The sequence below is a fragment of the Triturus cristatus genome, chromosome 9 (genome assembly GCF_964204655.1).
Source record: "Triturus cristatus chromosome 9, aTriCri1.1, whole genome shotgun sequence".
NCBI lineage: Eukaryota > Metazoa > Chordata > Amphibia > Caudata > Salamandridae > Triturus > Triturus cristatus.
In genome coordinates this window covers 210788157-210809685 of record NC_140592.1, presented here as the reverse complement: position 1 = coordinate 210809685, position 21529 = coordinate 210788157, and the positions used below count along the sequence as shown (strand labels likewise).

The window sequence follows — 21529 nt, the reverse complement described above, 5'->3', positions numbered from 1 at the left end:
CCTAAGGGCCTGATTTAGTTTGAGGAATACAGTTTGTACTCTGTCAGGGTAACGTAGAAAAATAATCTATCGCCTTGATGGAGTAATGGTCCTCTGCATTTAGAGATGCCCATCGACAGTGGTAGGTACAGCCGTCACTGTGGTTTCTGTCAATGTCTTAAAAGTTTGATTAATGCTCCGTCAAACATGATTGCCACCTGCCAAACTTTTGATTCGTTTTTGCTTTTTTTAAAGAAAGGAAACCCCAAAGAATGATTTAGTTTTTACAAAAGCTAAAACTAATGAATTTCACACCATAGGAGTTGTCTCCTACAGTATGGGGAACATTATAAAAACATCAACTCTAAATCGAGCAGATGGTGTTATGCGTAAACGTCCGACATCCAGTAATTTCTTGTCTGTCGGAGCGTTATGTCAGTGACAGATCTGGAGTAGGCTGACCTATTTCAGGTTTACCAGCCTGTAAAAGAGGCAGGCGGGCTTGGGGTGCGTCAGAGAGAGTACCCTGTCGCCGTTGCAATGGAGTACCCTGTCTGCCAAACTCTAAATCGGGCCCTAAGTCTTGAGGTTGATATGCAGAGTGACTCTGCAGAGTCTGTATCTGTGTAAAGGAGGCAAAGAGGGGCGTGATGATACAGGATTCAACCTAAGTATTTTACATCTGAACATATGTCAAACCCTCATGGCTTACATATATGAACTGTTTCCTTCTGCATTAGTTATGTAGTGATGGGTAAAAGGAGAAAAACAGGTCTTGGGGCATCATATACACCAAAGATTGATTACACCAAGCTGTCTAGAAGCTTGTTGACATGGCTTACTGAGATAAATTAAGTAACCTGCCGCAATCATTTGGGTGTGCAACCAAAGAGTGTCCACTTCCAGTAATTCCAAAAACGACATGTATGCAACATTTGTGACACACACAAAAACTAGGCATAGGTTTTGCATGCCCCACATACCATTACATATCTCCTCTGCAGGTCATTTGCCTTGGAGATGATGACGCTGAGATGCAGGGCTGGTGCGTGGATTCCCTGACCTATTTGTTGCTCTGATGCCATCTGAAGGGCTCTGTGGGGAACAGTGTTCCTATGGAAGAATACTGTGATTAAGTTTCTTTCATTATCTTAAGAGGATCTTGGTGTTCAGGAGATTTGTGCAAACAGAGATTTCAGGGGAGGCTGAAGTCAAAGTGGATGATTTGATCATTGTTCCAGGTGATGAGATGATTTTCTGCATTGGTGAAGTGTCCTGAATTAGCAAAGATTGCATTGAGGGTTGGTGTGGGGTTAAGTGCACAGGAGCAGAGAACAGCTGGTGGAGGTTCATTTTAAGTTTGATAGGAGGGATCTGGTTTTATTCGAATCACATTTGTGAAATCCAGGCTGAGGTCACCTTTGATGATTACTTTGGGCTAGTCAATGATAAAATCAGAGATGAAGCTGAGGACAGCCTTAGGTGTTTGGAGTGGTTATGTGGATCTATAATAACAAGGAGGAAAAGGTAGGACAGAGGGAGCACTCACACACTACAAGTAAACGCTGAGAGTCAGAGGAGGAAAACTTTTGGGAGCTGGTGGGTTGTAAGGAGTTCTTGAAAGTGATTGCAACTCCTCCTGCATTCTTCTCTGAACGTTGGCCACACATTTAAAGGGGCACTGCCCCTTCTGACCAGGCCACCAACCACGTGTGCACTGAATAGATTTATAGCTGCTTCCAAGATGTCTGCCCACTGTTGTTCCCAGGAAGGCCATCTTCTCATAAATATTATTTTCATCTATAGGGATGCCAAACACTGCCAACATTACTCTTGCCACTGTCACACATAGTAATGTACTGTATTACAATTTCTCCATGAAAAGGGACCATACCAATTTAAATTAGTAATTTGGAAACCTACAGAAATAGGAGCTGGGACCTTATCCTTGTGGATCCAATGCAACACAGAATTCTTCCTAGATGAAACCAGGTGTGTCCTCTCGGACCTGGATGTTCTGTATTAAAGTACACTTCCATCAATGCGCATGCTGGTAATACCACATCTGCTGCACAGCATAAAATGTTTTTGCATATGAAGTTCAGTCTGCTGGTGACATAAATAGTATTTGGAAAAATATTTCAAATTAATTGTTGTAATTTTCATATATTGGATCAAAGAGGCACCTCTCAACCCTTTTTGTTCTAACTCTACTTTACTTGAAGATGTTTTCAGATATGGAAGCTAGATATCAAGTCTCCTGCATTCAAGCTCGTTCATTTGGCACAGGATCTAATCATGACCAAATCCTGTACTCTTCGCCATTCCTAACCCTATTTGATTAAATACATCACATTAAAATGCCTTATTTGTACCGAATAAATGGCTTTGCTCCGCTGAATTAGAAAATGCAAACATGTCACGGTATCTGGAGAAGGGATATTGACATAACCCCACATGTCTAATAATACCCAATATGTAGGAAGTATTTCTTAATTTTATGTGTTTTGGTAATGTGCCACTCTAGGTAGAAGTCCTCAAACCTAGTCAGCATATATAAAAGGGGGATGCATTAGCCAGAGTTATTCCAGTTAAAAACAACTCCAGGCAACACCAAAGTAGTATGGTGAGATACAAATAACTTATGTAGATATGTTCAAGGTTGATCTACATAGCTCTTCTTATGTACAAATTACAGTTAATCAGCCAACACGTATTTCACCCCGTTTTTGCACGCAGGCCTAAGACTTTATCAAGGCTGTAAATCAAGATAGGCTACAAAGAAGATGGGGACAAGAACAAGAAACAACACAGAAATAAAAAAATAGAATTTAAATAGATCTATCTCAGTTTGAACGATATCCTAGTATGCTGTTGGTCAAAAGGATAAATCTTTATTCAAAATTTCCGGTTGGATGAGGTTAGGTTTGTGAAACCATCCCAACTGAAGTCACCGGTATTGTATGAATATGACACTGAGAGTCCTTTAATCTAATGCCAAACATATAAGTGCAAGGCAGTGGTACACTTGTGAAATGGTGAAGTGATTTATGTAGACCACAACATAATTCTGCGTAGACCTCTGGGGATGCGAATTGATGACAGCCATTCACTTAAACACTGAGTCCCATTTTATTGTTAAGCGTCCCATCTAGTAAAGAAATAAGTGCAGAGGTGGGTGAGCATGGTGATTCACTATGAACAAAATCCAACTGCACCACTTCAAAGGTCTTCATCCTTTTATGATCCTATTATGAAGATCCAATCAAACCCACAGCTATTTAAACAGCCACAAACTGTTTGTTGTCTTGTTTACTTTACCCAAGTTAGTCGGTGACATCATGACATGATATTTTTCTTTTGCTATAATGATTCATCTGTAACAGTCCTGTCACAATGTATAGCACAGTGGCATTATAAAACCTTAGTACCCCTCCCGTAAGGTATGATGAAGGCCCCACACATCTTCCTCCCATATCATCTCCCAATTCCAGCCTTTTTGAGCTGAGCTGGTCTACAGATTGCAGAGACCCACAGGCTCTGGATTTAGTGGTGGGCCTCAAGCACAACAGGGGTTACAGCTCACTCCACAATCGGAACCTTAATCCACAAGCTGGCTCAATCAGTATGGATAGCTATGATCCTTGCCTCTTTCTCCTAAAACAATTTCACCCGCTTCCAGAGCTCTGTGTGCAAATCGCACTGCATGGCAGAGCCTTCTTCACACTTAGTGTTAACCACAGTGCAAGAGAGTGAGTCCACACTGTCTCTCAGCAACTCAGGAAAGGTATGAATGACTAATACAAGCGAAGAAAAGCCCCCGATCCCCTGTCCTCTGTTTGAGCAGGAAAAAATAACCATTATAGGGGTTCCAAGGGACCCTATCACTTCAGACCTCAGTGCCACTGCGTCTGTTACACTAGTGGTTGCTACACTTCTGCAGATTATTTTCTGCTTTTGTGTCAGCCTCATACCTCTGAATGTCCTTCAACTCAGTCTATTCAATCAGCCTGTCACCTGTCTCCTTTTTTCTCTTGCTCTCTTTTTCTCTTTATACTCTCTCTTCCTGGCTTTATCCTTTGCAAAATCTTTCTCTTGCCCCTGTTTCTTTATGCCGTGTCTCGCTTTCGCACACACACAGCTTTTGTTCTGTACTTGCCTACTCTACTCTGCCCTTTACCTTACACAGGTCATCTTTTCTTCTCCATCTTTCACTTTCTTTACGGTAATTCTCTCATTCACTACCTCGAACACACACACATGGACATAGCTGACTCTTTCTCACCTGTCTCTCAATACCCTTTGTTTCTTTTGCCAATCTCTGTGTAGCGGCCTTTTCTTCTCTCTGCCTTGCCTCTTCATTCTTTCTCCACTCACATGCTCACTTTCACAGAGAAACAGTGGGTTGCCTTCGTTTCCAGGTCAGCCTACCCCAGCAACAACAATATCTACCATTTGCAACTTTGTTTCTTTCTGATGGGGAATGTCAGCACACTGGCACATATCAAAAAGAAAGCTGTATCTGGAGAGCAACTGCTGTTTATTGTTTGGACTAGCTATGCCATTATTACTGTCACTCCCACAATACAGAGGACATGCGCACAAAGCCCATTGGGCTAAAAGTGCCTCAGCCCCCCACCCACCTACCGGTCATGTTCCATAGCCCGGGCTGAAGCTGTGTGGGTGTCTGTCCCAGGGAGAGTGTGGGCGAAGTACGGTTAGAGGCGAGTGAGTCGCAATAAACATTTTCTTTTCTCCAACGGATAGCTAATCTTGCTGCTTGCAGTGTCCTCAAAGGAGGCGGTGGGGCGTCACAGGTGATTCACAACACCCAGGACAAAAAAACCCACAGTGCGGGTTCTAATTGTGCAAGACAGTGTGCTTTACTGATCGCCATTTTTTTGTAAAGAGAGACAATGCTTGGCAATTAACACTGGGATGTGAGACCAGCCGCATCTGCAATTCAAAGATAATCTCTGGCACCCTCCTGTGCTTCCAAGCAAACAAGTCAGAAATCCCAAATTGTCTTGATTTGTTATTCCATTTATAGAGTGTTTACTACTCATGTGAGGGGGTAATAAGCGCTAAATAAATGCAAAGAAGGGAAGAAAGAGGTTTTTTTTCTAATGAAATGACCATGCAGCAGTCCAGACTTTTCGATCAATAGCAAGAGGGTGTGGGGGACAATTTGTGGTTTTGGTTCTAAAAGAGCCAAGTGTTGACTAAAACATAAGAACATGCAAAATCATGTTGGCATAATAGGGGTGGGGTGGATGGATAGCAAAGAGGGCCCATTGGCGGCAGTCCCAATCCTCTGGGTAAAATGTTCCTGGCAGTCTGTCGTTTTTTATTTCTGCAGTTTTATATGGAGCAAACCCGGGCCAAAGGCAGTAGGGTGCTTCACATGAGCACAATATTACATTAAACAAAATCTTTTTTCAAGTTAGGGGAGATTGAGGACCTGATTACGATCTTGGTGGGTGGGATACTCCGTCACAAACGAGAAGGATAACCCCTCTTCCGTATTACAAGTTCCATAGGATATCATGGAATTACAATACATAGGACAGGATATCCATCACATGTGTGACAGAGTAACCCTGCCTGCCAAGATTGTAATCACGCCCTAAGTGATTTTCCCAGGATCACAAGATAATGAGCTGACGCTGGGAGTCAAACCTCATTCCCCAGTTCCAAAGTTGGCAGCAAAGGCCATTAGGCCACGTTGCATCAGTTAGTTTTGGCGTCAGTGGCAGCTGATGATCATTGAACGTGGTGAGGCGTAATACTGCCCAGTTGTTTACCCCATTTTTTTCGAACTTTGCCTCACTCATACTCATTCCGGCTCACATTTAGACCCAGATTAACAATCATTTTTTATTGGGTTTGGCCACAAAAGTGATGCAAACCTGCGCAAAATGTTTTTGTAATTTATTTTCCAGAACAAAACCTGTTTTTCACTGAAAATTTGCCTGAAAGTAACGAAAAGCAGTGCAAATCTCTGCTTTCTGTTATTCTGCATCAAGGGGGCATTCCATGAATCGTGCACAGGCATTCCCGAGCAACCACCTATGGTTTTTGACGTAAAACCTTATCTACTAACACCACTTGAAAGCAGGCATTGAAAAGGAGAAATGCTTTTATTTCACCTAACCTTTTGCACTTTGCATGTGTACTAGACTGTACAGCCCTAACCAGAAGTAAGAAAAGTTTTAACGTTAGTCAAAGCATAGTATTTTGTACTGGAAGGGCACCCTTCCATTACAAAATCTATGCTAGAGTCACCCAGACACCTTTGCAGTATTGTGCAAAGGTTTGTGTGAGGTGGTCGGTAGCCTAATTGTGTGCCAACGCAAGGGATAGAAATGCAAAAAGAACAATTGATGGACAAAATGCTGCACAATGGCAAACATTCACCCCAGTACAGACATCTGGGCCTCAATCCATCGTTTTCTTGCACCCCATGCCTCTCCAGTTCAGACCCAGCCATATGCAAATCAGTCTTGACCCTGTTCAACCATGGGAACAGTCCAGCCCGAACTGCCAGACCCGGTACTCCCTGGACTGGAAACAGGCATCCTGGGACCAGTTTCGGGGCATCGCCCCTCATCAGCCAGGCTAGTTTGACTCCAGTGGCATGGAGAGCACGGGACCCACGTCTGGGTAAACCTGAGGTTATGGGAGTATGGCGAGACTAGGGCCAGCTAACATTCTGTTGGAGTATCGCACATCTTTCACCCAGGTTAATCTTCCTAATAGGAAGCAAGGAGGATGCTAGTGAGAGAGAATGGATTGAGAGAAGCGATTGATGAGCACGAGAGAGAGAGAGAGAGAGAGAGAGAGAAAAACATGGTAGATAGTAGTGAAAGAGAATTAAGCATGTGTGCGAATATGCACAGTAAGGTGAGAAAAAAATGAGGAGAGTGTAACTGAGATGGAAAAGAACAGAGATGGAGTGTGACACAGTTTCCAATTAGTATGTGCTTCCGCATCCCTCTTAGCCCCAACATCTGTAGAAGTCCGTAGTACCACCTCAGCGTCCACCAATATTGCGATATCCCCTATTTCTGCCATAGATTCTTCTTCTTTGTCACTCATGTAACTAGGAGGGCAACGACAGACCCAGTCCTAGACATTGCCAGTAACTAATGTGAAAACTAAGGTGAAATTGACTCACTGTGACCCTGTAACAATTAATCTACCCCCAGCCTCCTGCCTCTATGAAGCATTAATGGTTAATGTACCACTGTTGAATCCATGGCAAAACGAATCCACTGAATCCTTGAGGAATAAAGTTGTGTATTGGCTTGATAACAATCATGTCCTTCCACCTAATAGATCACACCAAATATTGATGAGTCGGAGAGTGGGGTGGGTAGGGCCCCTAAGGAAGTCCTTTAAAGATGATTGTATGATTATTAGTCTACAACATACAGACCTTGCAGGAGAAATCCTATGTCCCCCTTCTCCAGGAATATTGGATTACTCACATTGGGTTTCTTTTATCGCCACTTACATCACCCAGCAAGAGGATCCAGTGATAAAATAGATAGCTACCAGGAGGATTGAGAGGTTTACCAGATTCTCCCCCCAGTAGCCACATCTAACAGGTTCCAAGCACTGGCCTCACTACATGAACATGACTTACTCGAACAAGGTATGGTGGGGGAGAGGTATGACATAAGAGTGGGAGGGGAACCTAACAAATCGAATAAAACCGATCCCGTAGGTGAGCTGCTAGAACCAAATACATTCTGCTTAAATGATTTGGAGGATATTACTGAGGTAAAAAACCTATGGCCTAGTCCACCTATGGATGTTAAGCACTGTAGCCTAAATGCTCCATTTTGTGTCAAATGTCCAATGGTTAGCTCTAGTAATGGATCCGGGGATTCCTATTTATTTGCTACATGGAATATATGTGGGAAGGAGAACAAGGTAGGTGAGTTAGAATGGTCTACTGTTACCACTGGGCTGAATAGTATATGCCTCAAAGAAACTTGGTGTGTGACTCCATTTCTTGTTGAGGTGTATTCTTTCCATTTTTTGAGGGCCATTCCGTCCCCTATGGGAAGGGCAAAAGGAGATTTACAAGTCTTAATTTCTAATAACCTCCCAGTTATGGTTAATCGTTCCTATACTGCTGGACTGCATACCCAGATGCTATGGTTTTCCAAAAAAATGGGACCTGATGTGGTACTGGTCAATTTTCATAACAATGTTTTTAACTCGATCCGCAGCTCCGGGGTTCATACTTTAGATGCTGAACTGAAAGCTTTCATACGTCCAATCCATTCCGATTTCATTGTGATCTGGGCTGGGGATTTTAACATTCAGCTTTGCCCTTTACCTACATCCCAGGTTTGTGGATACTCTAACTGGGATGGAGATGATTTGTTGCATTTCTCTCACAATGAATATGGTGATACATTGAATTCACCTATCTTTAAATATGATCTGTAAATGCGTGAGAGAAAAAGTTGTTGGAATGGGGTACGGATCCCCTCTTTTACTGGTAGAGCTTCTTCCGTTGTAATTGATCATGTGCTGGTATGGCTGCCAGTAATATATTTGCTACCCCTTGTATTATTCCAGCTATACTTAGCGACCATAACCCGGTTGCAATACCTATTTAGTTTTGAGGCAAATCACTCCAGCTAGGCCAAATGGGGTCCGTTTTAAATGGGTAGGAGTGGAACCTAAAAATTTTCTACAGAAACTTGTCAAAAGGAATTTAACTGAGGCTAGGTTTTGCCTGGGGGAAAAGGTGGTAACCGAGGAACCCAGGTTAATATCCTCATGACAAGAAGCTCCGGACACGCTCCAGCCAAACGTGGGGGATGATTCGATCCATGATGTACTCGGACCACTCAACAGCTGAGAGAGGCTTTACATCGCTCACCTAGAGATACCATGTCAATGAAGGCCCTCCACAAAACTACAAGCATGCAATTGCCAAGAGGAAAATGTCTTTACAAGAAGAGGCCTGGTCCAATTCGAGACAAGCTCCTGAGACAAGGGATAGTAAGCTGTTTTGGAATACGATTAATGCCCCCTTTCTGAAATCTGATAAGATCCCAGAACTTTATTCCTTTGTAGCCTGTGCTGCATGGGTGGAAAACTGCTGCAACATTTTTAATGACAGTAGAGGGCAGAGTAATGGGGAATGACCAAACCTGCAGTTGGCATCCAATCTCACTTAACATCTCTATTGATTAAGTTATTTGTGCTATAAATGTTAGCACCAGTGGTAGGGCCCCAGGACCGGATGGGGTCCCAATAGAGGTTTTTAACGCAGTGGTCGAAAGTATAATCCCCCCAGTCCCGGTCTGTGTCAATAATCATCCCCATTTTTAAAAAAAGGTGACTAATCAGATCCTAAATGCTACTGCCACATTTCCCTCCTGGACTCTTCTGTAATATTGATGAGCAGGGTTTTTCTACAGAGGCCGGAGAAATGGGCTTGGAAAAATTTTATTCTTTTCCCAGCTCAATATGGGTTCAGGAGGGGCCTCTGAACAGAGGAACAATGGGTCAATTTAGACCTGTTAATAGAGAAATATATCAGGCTAAGTCAGTGTCTTTGTACCCATGTTTTGAAGAACTTAGCCGTGTGTTTCACCTAGTTAATCACTCTATCCTATGGTCAACCCTGACTAGCCTAGGTGCTCCTACAGTGATTATTTGTTTCTTGGCTCACCTTTATAAGAATCTACCAAGCAAAGTCTGCTACGGCCCATGAGGCGAATGCACACCTGATTTTAGTGTAGGTAAGGGTATTAGACAGGGATGTGTATTAGCCCCTTTACTGTTTTCTCTTTTTATTAATGGAGTGGATGAAGCCATGAAGGCGCTACAGGCTGATGCACCCCTAATTACATGGGGCCCTATTCCGGTGTTGTTATACGCCGATGATGCCGTATTAATATGTAAGACCCCCAATGCATTGCAGAAATTGATGGTAGCCTTTGGGGAGTATATGGCATCCCAAAATATGATAATCAACAAATCAAAGACTTTTAAAATGATATGTGGGAAACAACCAAATAAATGTGGGCCCTTCTATATTGAATGCTCCCTAATCAACAGAGTGAGTACATTTTGCTTTCTGGGGGTCCAGTTTACAAGTAATGGCAGATTGCAAATGCTAAACTGAAAATTAGCAGGAATTGTGAGGAGATATTTAATTTTTCATCTAAACTGGGTCAGCGCCCCGTTAAAGAAATGATTGAAATTTCCAAATCTAAAGTATTACCTTCTGCTACATTTGGGGCTGGTCTTTGGGAGTACACTACTAGCAAATCTCTTTAAATCAAAGAAAATATCTTTTTAAAATGGCTGCTGTGTTTGCCTGCATCAGCCTTATCCCTATTCTGCATGGGTCTGAAGTTAGACATCTAGAGGAGTCAACGAAAACAATGGTTGATATGTACATGTCCTTGGAGGGAAGGGAGGGTTGTCAGGAGTATTTCATGTGTGTTAAAAACAGCTGACATTGGTATATCCAAACCAGATTTAGAAGTGGTATGGTGCACCAACTGATTGCATTTCAGAAGATGAATGCCTATACCCCTGACGAAAAATCTTGTCCTGTGATGGAATGAGTAAGCAAAGTACACAGCACTTTATTTTATTTTGTACGTTTTATAAGGAGCTGCGATGTCAGTATTTGAAACCTCTTTATGTTATGCAGAATACTAGAAGCTATAATAATGCACTGACCTTTAAGCTTCCACTAAACAACTAATTTGTGTGCTTTAGTGTTGCCCTCTTTATTTTAAAAGCTATCCACCTAAGGAAAAGTATTGTGCTAGAGTCCGTCGAGAGTATATGATTATTATGTGATGACATCTTAAAGGATTCTATCATTTTATGACTCACATTGCTTGAATTGCTTTTATTTGTATGTACTTTTATGGCAGTTTTTACTTGCCAAGTAAAGTTCTTGAATTGAATTGAGTGTGACACAGGAGACCTAGAGTGAGAGATGTATGAACAGCACCACAGCAATAATCATAAAGTAAACTTTATGTATGTTATGTTAAGGATATTTGTAAAGTGCACAGTTCACCCTGCTGAGTATCCTGGTGACTGGGGCTTGCCCAGGTGAAGAGCCATATTTTCAGTTTCTTGCAGAGCTCAAGTACTGAGGAGGAAACTCAAATGTGTAGGGGCAAGCCATTCCGGGCTTTTGGCACAAGGTAGAGGAAAACACAACAGTTTACTCGGGTTCTTTATAAGTGGAGCATGTGTGCAAGCAGGATTCAGGCTGAGCAGAAGTGTCTGGTGGGTGTGTTGCATGTGGATTAGTGAATGGGGAGCCAGTGGAGGTCTTTGTCGGCAGGGAAATGTGAACATGGAGAAAAGCCTAAGTGTGAGTTTGGCGTCTGAGTTTTGTATGGTCTGACATCTGCTAGCAGTTAGACAGTGATTCCAACAGAGTGTGTTGCCATAGTCCAGCTTGCTAGTGATGATGGCCTAGTTGACCATTCTGCATTTATTGATTGGGAGCCATTTGAAGATTACATTGAGCATTTTGGAGGGTGTAGAAGCAGGAGGGAGTGACAATGTTGACTAAAGCAAAATTCACAGCATATTTCACTCATTCATTTTGCTCCCTCCATAAGATGTCTACCTTTCACTGTGTGACTGGGAAGTTCTGTTTGTGGATGGTGTCGATATCAAACTCCAAAGATTTTGGTGACCAGCACATATTGTTTTTTTTCTAATTAAGCACTGGGTTGGAGTGAAGGTGTTGCACATGTGACAGATTTACTTGGCAGTCATGTTTTAAAATTGTAAAAAGTGGTCTGGTCAATTCTGAAATTGGGTTTCATGTGGAAAATCAGACGTAAACCCTTCAGGTACTGAAGGAGTTTGGAATTTTATATTTTTACTTCCCTGGCGTGGTTGAAGCAGGCAAACACGAAAGTGAGTGGATGGAGGAGTAAAGCATAAAGTTTGTGAGGTTGTGACAGGTCAACTTCAAGGGTGCAAAAATAGGGATTTCTTGCAGGAGCCTCTGTTAGTGCATGTGTGCTATTTGTTAATGTATGGCTTGGATGCACCACAAACAAAGGGAAGGACTCGAATAATGGCGCTCTCAGTGGACTAAAGCTCTGCATACCCCCCATACTAGTAGTTGTACCTTCCATCTTCCTGTGAGAAAGCACCAGGCATCTGTTCAGGTGACGGAACATGAGCGCCGCTCTAGCTGAGGGTGCAGGCTTTGTACACTGGCTGGAGCTACAGGAGCCCTGTGAGCGAGGTGGTGCAGCAGGGTTATGGGCATGCACACACTTTCCAACATGCGTGGGCCTACTCACAGGTCTCCTTCTGGCTATCTCATTCTAATCCTGCAGAAGTGTCTTTTGCAGTCAATGAACACCATAATAAGAATAAATGTAATTTTTACATGGCTTCAGATCCTTCACTAATATGGCTGCCAACACTAATTCCCTTGATTAACTTCTGTTGCAGCATGCACACATTTAAATCTGTGCATCTTTGTCTAACCTTCATTAATTTGGAGAGAAAGAAAAAGTAACTGAGTGCAAGTTTAGCTTAGGTGTAGTGTTTTTATAAGAAAATTAATTTAAAGCTAACAAAATGGGAATTGGCTGTATGTTTGCACTTTACAATACAGCCTAATTTCTCTCACAGAAGTGTTTTGCCATTTTAAAGTTGTAATGCAGGGCCAAAAAACGAAAAAAGATTCATCAACCTTTTGAACACTACCTCAGATGTCAGAAGATACCACATTAAAAAAGATACTCATCCCCGCTACAAACTCTGCACCACACTGATGGGTACAATGGAGATTACTGAGACGTCATTACATTGTCATGTAAAAATGCATATATTACATGTTTTGGTGCTTTTATTGCACAAAAAGAAGTGGTACTAAACCCACATATTTTTAAGGAACCTTGATATATGGAAAATATTTCACGCCTACATGTGAAATACAGATTTTGTCACAGGTTCTTCATTGTCCAGGCTACTAGCATTATGCAGCTCAGCGTATAATTAACCTATATGTACAGAAACGAATGCAAAGAGATTATGTGTTTCTGTTGTTAAGTGGGCATCCATTTGACATACATTACAGACACATTTGAGCAGCACAACACAGCCATTAACCCCTCCCCTGCTCATGACGGAGCCATTCCGTCATGAGCCACGGTTGCCGTGTGCTCATGACGGAGTGGTTCCGTCATGCCGCGGCCGTTGGCGGCCGCTCCGCCCACGCGGCGCTAATTCCCCGCCTGTGCGGGCGATTAGCACCGTGGGCGGAGTCATGACGGAACCACTCCGTCATGAGCACAGCTCAACCGTGGCTCATGACGGAGTGGCTCCATCATGAGCACAGCGCCACCGCGCCCCCCCCCCCCACCCCCCCAGCGCTGCGGCGGAATTCCCGCCGCAGCGAAGGGGTTAATTGCAAAAAAACAATAATAAGCCATGAAGCAGCAAATAATAGCCGTCCATGCCACATATACAATCCCCTACTTGCACTGTGGGTCTGTAGTGTGAGGGAGAAACAGTGTGTTGCTGACTTAAAGAGCTGTACCCTTTTTTCTCACTTGTATGGGGACCTTGCTAAATTTACGTTTGTGGTTCCCATAAAATGAGATGTAAAGAAGAGACCAGAGCTTACATGTTATTTTATGTCAGCTGGATTTTATACAGTGTGGAACACCCTCCAAAGAAGCCTCCTGGCGCTAATCTAATGGTAATTCACTTAATGTAAATCAATGCTGAGAGTGAGGACATTCATGGTTTGATGTAAAAAAAAAAGTTTTTAATTTTTTTTCTGACAGTGGAAGATTCCTGACGGATATTAAGTGGCCTTTTGTTTCAGAGCTCTGCTGTCCACACTTTACCAGGCCGGCTGCCAGTATTTTAGCCTTAATTTCTGGGATAGGGAATACGGTAGCAGATTACGGATTAAGTGAGTATTCTTTGGCATTTTTCGAGATTTTGTTTACCAGAAAAGAAGGGTGTTGGAAATGGCCTTTTTTGCAGGGTCACCTCCAAAAGTTTTGCTTTCCTCCTCCTACGTTTATCTGCATTAGTTGTTGTTGGCCTTAGGACACTTTACCACTGCTAACCAGTGTTAATGTGTATGTGCTCTCTCCTCTAAACATGTTAATATTGGCTCATACCCAATTGGCATATTTAATTTACTTATAAGTCTCTATCACAGTGCACTGCATGTGCCTATGTCCCGTAAATTAAATGCTACTAGTGGGCCTGCGGCACTGATTCTGCCACCCACTTAAGCAGCCCTTTAAACATGTCTCAGGCCTGCCATTGCATAGCCTGGGTGTGTAGTTTACACTACCATTTTGACCTAATAAAGAAAACATTTTGAAAGGCCCAATCCTTCATTTTTAATACATATAAGTCACCCCTCAGGTAGGCCCTAGACAGTCCAGATGGCAGAGTGCAATGCATTTAAAAACCAGGACATGAGCTTTTAAGTTTTATATGTCCTGGTAGTGGAAAAGCAGAATTAATTATACTACTGCAAGGCCTATCTCTCCCTTATGATAACACTTGGATTACCTTATTATATTTTATAAGTGTAATTTCCAAATGGGAAGATATGACGAGTTTAGGTTTGATGCCTCTGAAATCCTACTTTAAAATCCTAACATATGGTGAAATTGGATTTTAAATTACAATTCTGAAGATGCCACTTTTAGAAAGTAAAAGACACACAATTGAGGGAGGTCCTGGCATGGCAGTTTAGGCTGGACTGTTCCCATTGGGCACAGGGTCAAGACTGATTTGCGTATGGCTGAGTTCAAACTTGAATGGCATGGGAGAACAAAAACGATGGATTTAGGCCCAGATCTCTGTACAGGGGTGAATTTATGATATTGTTCTGCATTCTGGCCATCAATTGTTCTTTTTGCATTTGTCACCGTGAGTGGGCCGGGTATACCCTGACGTGCGTCCCGTGCTCTCCATATCACTGGAGTCAAGCTATCCTGGCTGATGAGGGGTGAAACGCTGAAACCGGTCCTAGGATGCTTGTTTACAGTCCACTAAGGACCAGTTCGAACTGGACTGTTCCCATGGGGCACAGGGTGAAGACTGGTTTGCGTATGGCTAGGTTCAAACTGGAATGGCATGGGGAGCAAAAAAACGATGGATTTAGGCCAGATCTCTGTACTGGGGTGAATGTATGACATTGTACTACATTTTGTACATCAATTGTTCTTTTTACTTTGAGAAGGTTAGCATTTTCTTGACTTAGCCATTTGGTGCCTGCAGCCTGTCTCTGGTCACATGACTGTTGGCAGTTGGGCTTTTTGTATTCTTTGTAGACAGCCACAGACAATGGAGGCTTGGGTGTAACAGAATGGGCCTTTACTGATAGGACGGGAGGGAGAAGCTGGGACCAGCCTCACTTACACCTGAAAAGGCTGTATGCTGCCTCCACACAAAGGGCTGCAAACCGACTGTAGTTAGTCTGAAGCCATGGCAGAGAAGGCAAGGTATCTGTGCACCTCAAAACATGCCCCTAAAAGCTTCTTCCCATTTCAAAGGCACAACTGTGTTTAAAAGAAGGACCTCCGACAACACCACTTCAGGAAACTTCTGGACCGCTACATACTCTGCCACAAAGGACTGCTGTGCTGCTGAACGACTGCCATTCTGCGGTCTGCACTCTGCTGGACTCCTGCTTTGTTGTGCTGACCTGCTACCTGCTGCTTTCTGGCCTGGGTGAGAAGGACTGGGCCTGCATCTCTTGAACCGAGAACGACTCCAAGTGCTAGTTGGTTGGCCTCATGATCTGAAGCCTCAGGGACATAACAGGCTTCCAACCACGTTGCACCTGCAACTGGACTCTTTCATCTGTGAGTCTACATGGCCAAGTGGTGCCACCCCAGTCATGGACCCTTGGAAGTGGGCCTAAGGTGCTTGCCAGCGGAACTGATACATCTTTTCTGTTGAGTGACACATCCCTGAGAAGAACTGATGAATCTCCTCGGCTGAGTGGCACATCCTCGAGCAGGATTGACGGACTGCTGCTGCTGCATGGACTGGACCCGTTGCAAAGACCCAAATCACCCACTGCAGTCCTCAGAACCGATGCATGGCCCGACGGTGTGGCGCATCCACAGCCCAGGTCTTCGCTTCTCCTGTCAATGACAGCCTCGATGATGACGCCAAACTCCACAGTGCAGTCTCATAGCTTCTCGGAACCGATGCATCGAAGCTGCGCGCCGCCTCCTCGACACCCGGCTTCACATCGCAAGCCCTGTTGATGTGATCCTTGACGATGCCCGAACAGAACCTTGCACTGCACCCTTGTCGCATCTCGGAACTGATGCATCGCTTCGGCTGAGTGATGCATCTTTGACACGGATCCACACAATACTCCAGAAACAGGATTTAAGGTACTCTGTTCTGCGGGCCTAAAAGGTTCCCTGTAGCTGACCTGCACTCAATCATGGTTGGCCCAAACTTGTGACTTTGTCTCGGCATGACTAGATATTCCCAATTGCCGCTTTGTGCTTGTTTCTCTATGTTTAATAAAAACTCTAACATTCAATGTCTCCAGGTCTACTAATTGGATTTTTGTTGTTTTGGCCTTGTTTTATTTATTAAAAATTCCTTTAGTTGTCTAAGTCTGTTGTGGGCTCCTTTTGTAGTGTGTTTCCACTGTTTTACTGTTTGAGGCTGTTGCTTTTTATGAATGAAAAAAAAGAAGAAAATACCTCATTCAGCGCTTCACTGAGAAATAATTATCTATATGGACTTGTTCATTTCATAGTGGTGCAGCTCTGATCTAGTTTGTGGGTTGAACAAATACTTACACTTGACTGCTTCATGCCAAGCTACCAAGGGGGTAAGCACAGGTTAATTTGGGGTTTGCTTGTGCCTTACCCTGATAAGGATTGTGGTTGCTGTTTGACCGAGGCATACACCCCAGTCAACCACCAGCCCAATTTCTTACAAAGTGACAGTATTCCTGTAGTATATCATGAAAATATTTTATTTGTGGACTGGTACCCAGTGATATTGGATCAAAAAAGAGGCAACACTATCAAACTTCCTTAGGTTACATATAAGCCTTACAGTACTCCGATATTTCAAACCCATCGACCGGAATGGGGGAATTTCCCATGGCAGTAAGCCAAAGGACTGCTAAAGTCCTCAAACATAGGAGAAGGGTGGACAGACAGAACCAAGAAAGGACCTCCCCCACCCCAGTATCCCTGTAAGTACTGAGTTGAGTCATCTGTACTCAATCAGTAAGGAAAAGTACTAGTAAGTATAATGCCTGATCATTTATACATTTTTTGGATAACCTGTGGTCCAGGATTGTGCAATACATCCATAATGTTTCCACAATGTTTGGGACTAGGTCTGTAGCATGGGGCCGAACTTAAAAAAGGGGCTAAAAACATCCAATGTGTTCTTTTCCAGCCAGTGCACCAGAACAGCAAGTCTTTTGAGACTGAGACAATTAACATTCCCCTCCTGGTGTGTGCACCAAAAGAGCATGCCTTTCAAAATCAATATTTGTCTCTCAGTGTTTTCTCCAAACCTGTATGACTTGTCAGGGTGCCTTTTCAACCACAACATGCAGCCCGTTGGGGTTCTACTGTATCAAAATTCACCAATATGCTGACAATAAACAACTCTACTTTAAATTCACCTCTGCTCCAAACATCCAACTTCTCAAGTACTACCTGTACTTCATCCAGTCTTTGATGTTATGTGAACTTGCAAAGCATACTATTACCCACAAGGGTATCCTGGAGATGAACAGATATGGAGTGGGGGAATATCTTTCATCCTGATCTGGTTATGTGTATGTTTGGGAAGTGTGTGAGTAGGAGTCCTTGAGAGTGGAGGTCTCTTGTGGTTGGTGGAAGGGGATGCAACTGTTCAGATAGGAGGGGCCCAAGTTAAGTAGTGCCTTGAGTGTGTATGCGAGGAGTTTGAAATGAGCGTGTTTATGTATCAGGAGCTAGCGGAGCTCTCTGAGGTGTAGTGTGATGTGAGTTCTGTATGGGAGGTTGTGTCTGGCTGATGACTTCTAGATGGTTTGTAGTCTTCTGGTGAGCAGCATAGAGGGTGTTCCTGTAGTCTAACTTGCTGGTGACTATGACGTGGGAGACAGTTTTTCTGGTGTTGCTTGTAAGCCATTTGAAGAGATTCCTCAGCATATTCAGGGTGTGGAATTCAGTGAGGGTGTTGACTCATGCGGGCATTTCCAGTTTGCTGATGATGATGATTCCAAGGTTCCTGGCGGGGGTGCTAGGTGTGGGTTCGAGTTCGGCCAGCCACTATTTGGAGTCTGGAGTCCCATGGTGAGGTGTTCTTGCCGAAGTTCACTACTTTTGTTTTGCTAGTGTTGAGCATGAGATTTGACTTTCTCCAGATTGCAACTTCGGTCATGCAGGCAATAAATTTGTTTCTCGAGTTGGGGGTCTTGTCCGAGAGGGAGAATATGGCTTCCATGTCATCGGGGTACGAGAGGATGTTGATGTCATATGCGCGGATGACAATGGCCCGAGGGATCATGTATGAAATGAAGAGGGTTTGGCTGAGCAATGAACCTTGAGGGACTCTGTAGATAAGTTTGCATGCTTTCAAGGTGTAAGGTGCCAGGCTGACAGCTTGTGTTCTATCCATTAAGAATGAGCAGTTCCAGCGGAGAGAGGTTCCTTGGATGCCAATCTTGTGCAGGCACCTGATGATGATGGAGGGTGAGACTATATCGACTGCTGCAGAGAGGTCCAGGAGAATTAAAGCTGTTATGTCTCCTCTCTCAAGGTTCATGCTGATGTCATCTGTGGTGGGGATGAGTGCTATTTCTATACTGTGGTTGGGCCTGGATCTGGACGGTACAGCATCAAGGAGCCGGGGGTTTCTGAGGTGGTCAGTGAGACGTCAGTTCATCAGTTCCTCTATGGCCTTTGCAGAGTATAGTAGGAGGGAGATGGGTCTGTAGTTGGAGAGCGTTGCTGGGTCAGCGGATGGTTTCTTGAGCAGGGGCGTGGCAGGGGCATATTTCCAGGTCACCTACCTGAAGCTCAACTCCATCAAGGCAGAATTCCTGTGATATCTTAAAATGCACAAATAGTACAAATCTGCCTCAATGGTATGAACCATTGACGGCTTCTAACCCAAACCTTCACTGAATGCCAAGCCACTTGGAATCACCCTTAACACAAACCTCATTTTCAAGGAATTTGTTGCCAAAAAAACAAATATGGCCTGGTGCCAGCACTCTCTTCTTGCCAAAATTAAACGGTTCCTTCCAGAAGGCAACTTCAGAACTGCTGCTCAGGAATGCATATGTTTCCATCTGGATGGTTTCCCAAACTCCACATTGCCTTTCCCTCCACCCTCCCACTCCCTTATGGGCTCCTAGATGTGTTGCACATTTTAGGTGCTCAAGAAATATGATCGCATCACCCCCACCCCCCATCCTGATGGAACTCTATTAGCTCCTATTGCCAGACCACACCATCTTCAAGATCAGCCGCATCATTTACAAAGCTGTCACGACCAACACCCCTGTTTATCTTGTAGATAAACTCCCCATCTCTGGCATTTCTCACCACATCTGAAGCCAGGAGACTATAAAGTATAAAGTGTAAAAAATAAAATAAAAAGGCAAGAGTACTAGTGTTTAACCTGACATTCATGGTGAGGTATTCTCCCAGACCTTTTTGCTTTCACTCCCTCAATTTTGCTGAAATAATTAGTGTTGGCATTAGGACACCTAACCAGTGATAAAGTGCTTTTGCTTTTTCCCTAAAACATGGTAAAATTGGCCTACACCTGATTGGCACATTTAATTTACTTATAAGTTTCTAGGAAACAGTACCGCCTGTATCCAGGCCCTGTAAATTAAATGCTACTAGTGGGTTGCAGCACTCAATGTGTGATCAAGGATGGGCAACTTCTGGGACATGCACCCCTTCCCTTTCTACGTAAAGTCACACAGATGTCTGCTGCCATTATCATCCTGCTGGGCTTGTCAGTTCTCATCGAAATTGTGACCTGCTGAGATCTGTGTTGCAGGCACTGAGCCTAGTGAGATATTTTACACATGACTTCTACCCGCAGGTTGCACAAAGATGTCTGTGCACAGATCAGCTGATTTCTCTTACAGTGATACAGACTTAAGACAAGCAGGTGACACATTCTGTAGAAAAAGTATTACATCAACAGCAATATATTAGTACTGTTGCCTGCGGATTACACACAGATCACAGCAGCAGGAGCTGAACCCATTGGTCCTCCTTGCTATGATTTGAAAATATTGCCTGTCAATCATATACAGGTTTCTATTAACAGACGCATATACTATGCCAGGCATGCAACTCCAACTTGCAACCTCCTTGATTAACACAGACTTGAGAAGCAGCCATCCTACCCACTGGACTATCTTAGTTTTGTTTTAAACATGTGACCTGTATTGGAAAAACATATGAATGGAGAACTGACAGAGCTACCTTCCAGTGACCTGAATCTGTGACCTGTAGATCACACACAAATGCATATTACCAGTGCAGAAAAATACTAATCAATGTTAAAAGCAGTTCACACCTATGACCTCCAGGAGACAGAGACCACTGCCTGCTCATAAAAAAGGTTTGTGTCATTAAAATTATTAATTTATTTTTTAAACACATCGTATTTTCCTTTAAAGAAAACAGGTTTCATATTTTTAAAAAAGGTTGCTTTATTTAATAGCAAACACAGACAGTGCTTAATTTGTAAGAAAATATGTTCCAAGGCCCTCATCAGGAGGCCACTGCATCTTTAATCACCCATTGCCCACGACAGCGCTGCCAACGACAATACCCTCACAACTACTAATCATAACACACTTCCAGGTGTGATAATTCAGACTATTCCAGGCCCCCAAAGCTATAACAATGGCTTGGGCAGCAGTAACTAATTGTTTATAATGTATATTGAATTAATACTCAGCTTTTGTTCTGCTCAACTCTAAATTATACAGACAACAGTGCCACCGAGTGACAGACTGTCATAAGTGCTGGTGTTCACAATTAATTGTCGGTGTCCAACACTGGAAACCGCTGGCACAAATTAAGCACTGTTACAGACATGGTGGTTTGTGGACCCCAGAAGGCCACCATGCTTTTCACTGTTGACAACCGTGTTGGGTCTCAATTTACAACTCACCTCATCCATATGAATATGGTAGGTCGAATTGCGGTGCACTACGAATCAGTATTTTAGGAACCAGCCTATTAATAGATCACTTGGCTCTCAAAACACCAATTGATTCTTTAGAAGTCGGTGCACAAATTGCGACCATTTCTAACAAATCCATTTTGTATAACCCATTTAAGGAATCACAAATTTCCAATTGTTATTTCTCACAATTTACGATTCCTTAAATGGAATCTTTGTACATGAGGTCCAAAATGTTTATCTCTCAACTTTCAGGAGCGGCAATGAAAATCTTAACTTCTAAGTAAAAGAGAAGTTAAGTTACACTTAATATTTCTGCAGCCAAAAACTAACAAAACTACTGTAA

At 43.3% G+C, this 21529-nt stretch overlaps 1 protein-coding gene across 5 annotated transcripts in view; it reads right to left on the bottom strand.

Moving 5' to 3' along the window:
- CFAP20DC (CFAP20 domain containing) overlaps window positions 1-21529 on the bottom strand; it is a 1691586-nt gene that overhangs the window by 73083 nt on the left and 1596974 nt on the right. The window lies entirely within an intron of this gene.